Genomic DNA, 5,319 nt, shown 5'->3' with positions numbered 1-5,319 from the left:
TCTCAATTGTACACTTGAGTTCTTTTTAATCAAGTCACTGAAGTAATTAAGGTGTTTCTGGTTATTTGTACAGAATTCTTCCATTGTTCTTAACCTTCATTGTTCTCAGTCTTGCAAATGTGTTCCCAGATAAAAACACAAACAAAAAAGTACAATGGGACATATGATGGGATTTACCTGAGAGCAAGCATTATAAACTTCAAGGTGGTAGCTCACAGGAAATTTATTATAGTCTGTGCTGGCATGTGACTAATAGGTGGCTGCCCTATGTCAGGAGTCACATCACGGAAAAGAGCATTAGGATAAAGAGGTGAAAATGAAGTCCAAGATGAGTCGGGCTTGTGGGAAAGGAGGACTTTCATTGACATTCTGAAAAGCAGGTCTTCACACCCTTTTCAATCTGTCTTCAGTAAGTGGTCACCGGGTATGAAGCAGCAGAGTGAGATCTACCTTTGTAGTACAAATCAGGCTGTTGATGTCGTTCAATTACCAGTAAGTTACTCTCATAGTAATAGGACTGATGGTGATGCCTGGCAGATCTGGCTGAGAGGAATGGCTTATTTATTTCGAATGACATAAAATCTCTTAGGAACAAGGACTGTCGTTAGAAACTGAAATATCAGGAAAAGGAGCAGGTATTTCGTACTGACATTTTAGTTTTGAGAGACCAAGAACTTTCTTAAGGAAAATAAAAGTTTTCCGAAACAAGGCAATGATTCGGAGAGATTAAAGAACAGTTTTGATACCATGATCTCACTACAGTCCCCTAAAAAAACCTTATTACTGTACATCTAGTATTTGCCAATTTAAGTTGGTAAAGTCTTACACAGTTACTTAAACCTGGTTATCTGATGAACATTCGTATGTCTGCATTTAATAGAATATACAGGGAGTTAGGTCTCTGCATGAAAATGAAGGAAAGACACACGCAGAACTATACATTTAATGGTCACACTGTTCTCAGGCACAGATAGAATTTTACATGTTTAGTCTTTAAAACAGTTGTTACTCTATTAACTAAGCAAATATGTGTCAATGGTTCTGGCCTACCATCTCCAACTGCACTCTCCAGCAACCTGTACACTTGATTCTAGAACCAAATAAAAAGGAAGAAAAATCCCACCAAAAAGCCTCAGTGATCCCAGCCCAGAAGAGCTTGTGGTCTCAGAGAGACGCAGATAAGCAGGACTTAGTACACAAAAAGCCCAAAAAGATGAGAGCTTTGGGCTTCTTGAAAGCAGAGAATGCCTTTGCTAGGTTTTCAAGGATAAACAGGAGTTAGCCGGGAAAATGTGACAGAGGAAGGACATTCCAGGCAGAGGGAGGACTTCCATAAAGGTGTGAAAATGCGTGATTATCATCAGGCAAACGAAGCATTCAGGTCGAGGTAGAACATATTAAAATGGAAATGCAGATAGAAGAAATCTTATATTGCAGGTTAACTTTGAACTTACTTGGTGGATAAAGGATAGGAAACCATGAAAGGTTGCTGGCATGGAGGGAGGTGTTCTCCATTTTTAGATGGATCACCCTTGGTAGCTTGCTTGAGAGAACTGAGCAGGTGCCAGACTTAGTAAGGAGCAAAAGATGTCTTGGGGAGGAGGCGGTCTCTTGAAAAGGTGCTCCCTTCTCTAAGTGCCATAATTAAACAGAAATATAGGAAGTGAATAGTCTAAACAGAGTTATGTTGTGCTATGTCAAGAAATACCCAAGGAAGTCAATTCAATAGAAAAAATACTGATGTTTTAAGGGCACAGGGGAGATTCAAGGTTGGATTAAAGGTAGAAATGACCAACTCAAATTATGTTCAATGGAGAAAACTAAAAGCTTACTGTGAAAGAGAACAATCCAGTGTACAAAAGACGATTTAGTGAAAGACACTGCAGAATATAAACTATGCACAAATTGGTACTAATCCCAAGGTTATCTTTAATCAGGCCAATCTAAAAGCTGTAAATGTAGCCCAGTCTGCTGTTCTGAATCTTGACTCTTTGTGTACACTGTGTATGTATACATTATATATATGTGACATTTTATTATTTTATGGGTAACTCATTAATTCTCAGCTGTAAACTAATCCTATGGACATCACATGTCAATTTTCAAGCTCCTCATCTGACCCAGATAACCTTAAATGTGATAGTTGCTGCTGCATAAGCACAAAGAAAATGAAGAAATGGTCTCATGCTGGGTTCTGATAGTTTCTGTTACATTAACATATCTCACTAAAATAGGCCAACATAAGTCCACTGCAATTTTAAAAATTTGTTAAAACCTCATCCTTATACCTTCTCCAGCACCACCTCAAATAATTGACACTAGAAAAGTTAATACATTCAGAAGAATCACTTAACCCATTCAACAGTTTATTTCTTACACCATATTTTATTGCACTCTGAAATACAAGCTACATTCTTACAAAATAGAAATTCCTTGTGTGGGGAGGAAAATTAATTTCTGTATAAGCTGAATATGCTGATGTTTTATGAACATTTTATAGAAAGGATTACAGTATTTGTTAGAGTTAACTGCCTACTGAGGGGGAAAAAGGGAGTTGGCAAAAGTCTACATGCATAGATAGTCCTAAGTAGCATATCTCAAACATGAAGGTGTAAATTTGAGTCAATGATGCAAACGTTAGCAAAAACATTTTACAGGCACAGTTGAGTTTTGGTGTTTATAAAAGGAAGGTGAACTCCTTCCAAAGGGCTTTTGTACATATATGCATGCTCATATCTCATATGCATATACAGGTTACACCTTGAAAAAGCCCTGTATAGTATTCAGAATCAAATTTACAAACAGGTTAAAAGTTAGTGTTGCCTGACTTTTAACAATAAAAGGACTCACTACAGATTTTTTAAACTGTTTACATTCAAAAGTGATCAATTTCCATAGTTTTTAGGTACTTACCTCATAAAAGTAAGTACATCTATATATACATTTATTGCATGGACAACCTGGCAAGCAGCTGATTTTTTAGGCTTACTGAATCTTTTCCATGTCTTAATAGTTTTAAAAATCAAATATATAGGAGTCAATCATTATTAGGGTATATGAGTGATAAAAATCAGTAATGGGACTGGAAATAGTATACCCACTTAAGCTATAACTAAGTCCTTAGATTAAAACACCAAATCATTAAAAACCATTTGTTTTAAGAGATATACCCTGCTACGTTCCTTATATAAGCTTAGTAGTAACTTTACACATGTTCTGTCATAGACTCGTTCTCTCTGTGCCTGCTCCTTTCCAATAATTCTCTTCACATCAAATTCCTACAACTGAATTAGAACTCCAGAAAATTCAACCTCTTTTTTCTCAGATGGCTAAAAAATCTGAATTACAATGAGATAGCTTGAAAAAAAATAAAATCTCTACATATTTTTAAAACTCAGACTTTATTTGTAAATTTACTTGCAATTGACTTAAAAAACAAAACAAAAAGCCCCCAAACATGGTTTTGGTGGCTTCTTGTCCTTCAGACTTCCAAGGTTTGGATTACTTCATGGCAAAAAAATTCTCTTTTCAATAGTTACATTCCATTAGCCTAGACTATTATCCATTTTTATATTAATGAATTTGCTTCATACTGACATAGCCAAAGACCTGGAATAAACTAGTCAAGCATGAACTTTCCTTTACCAGAACATAATGCTTTTAAAGTGGTTTTTCAATTAAAACCATATTCCTACCTGTTAGTTACCGAGTTAGCTATACAACTACACAGTAAAAAAGATCTTCAAAGGACATACGATACTCAACCTAACATGCATGATACTCAACCAACCCCGTAATTTTTAATATTCACTTAGCACCTATGCATAATCAGACAGGTAGCATCTGAGAACACTCCAGTTGCTAAAGAAGAAATAGTGCCTCATTAAATACCAGTACTATGCCATGGCTCTCCATGAATACTGAATTTTCTAATATTCTTTGCTCGACTTTAATAATATCTCAGCACTGATAAGCTAGTATCTTGTCCAAATATTCTCAATTTGTTTCACTTTGAAACAGATTTCCTTTCATCATGTGCAATACAACAGTTATATAGATTCAATGAGTTTATCATAATGACCCTAAGGTTCTAATGACAGAGGAACAAAAGCAATCAATGAATGCCATTCCTCTGCTTTTATATCCATTTAAGAAGGAAATTCTTCAAAGGAACAAACACCCAAGCAGCTTTTTAGTCTTTGCTGAAATTTATAGGAAATAAGGCATTGGAGAACAGTAAGTGCTAACATCACTTCTTTACTCCTTGAAACTATTTTTTTTTTTAAGGGCTGTGCCCTTCACATTTCAAAATCATGTCATTAAAAACATGGATTATCCCAGTCCTATTCCAAATCCACAGATTCAAAATCTCAGGAGGGAAGTCGAGAAAGCCTACATATTACAAAATAAGCTTCCCAAATAAGGGTTATTCACCACTGAGAACCACTATGCTAAATATTATACAGAATATCTGACTAACGCTGTAAATTTTCAGTTGCATGATATTTTGGGCAACTGTCAGAAGGTCAGTACATGTTAGGGGAAATAAAGTTTTAGGTGAGTTAGATTCTGATTCTATCACCAATTATGTGTGTGAAGTATAGTAACGAATTGTTATGAAAAAAAAAAAAAAACAGTATTATGCACTCCACAAAAAATGCACCTGTAAAATCAAAGGTTTGGACCAGACAGTATTTAAGATTCCTTCCAGCTCCAAAATTCTGATTTCATTTTTCTTTGTTTTCTCTCTTCATATTGACAGGGGATGAAATGCAAATACATGTTTAAGGGAGTAATAGGTACCAAAGCTATTTCTAGTGTTGGCAGATGGGCCATAAAAACATGCCCTGCTGATCTGATTTTTACAATTCTATTAAACATAAAACCCCATACCTTAAGTCCCTGTTCACAACCATTCTATTTAATTCAATTTTGACTCTTTATCTATTCTGTTATAAACTATACTTATATTCCAGACAAGAAATAGCTTTGCTAAACAAAGATTACACTAAAATGCGATATTACTATAATTTACCATGTGATGAGGAAAGGGCAGAGATGTGTACTGAGACTGAGGGCTTCTCATAAACCCATTAAGTCATATACCATAACTGAAATTCATTCACATCAACACTTCCAGATATTCGGAGTAAAACTCCACAACAATCCCTATTGGATTTATAAAATAAATATGACTTGATTCTATCACATCTGATAAAAGAAAGAAAAATTTTTTATTATTTTTTTTAAATTTATGATAGTCACAGAGAGAGAGAAAGGCAGAGACATAGGCAGAGGGAGAAGCAGGCTCCATGCACC

Source organism: Nyctereutes procyonoides, unplaced genomic scaffold (assembly GCF_905146905.1).
Source record: "Nyctereutes procyonoides isolate TBG_1078 unplaced genomic scaffold, NYPRO_anot_genome, whole genome shotgun sequence".
Lineage (NCBI taxonomy): Eukaryota > Metazoa > Chordata > Mammalia > Carnivora > Canidae > Nyctereutes > Nyctereutes procyonoides.
Note: the sequence above shows the minus strand (reverse complement) of the source record.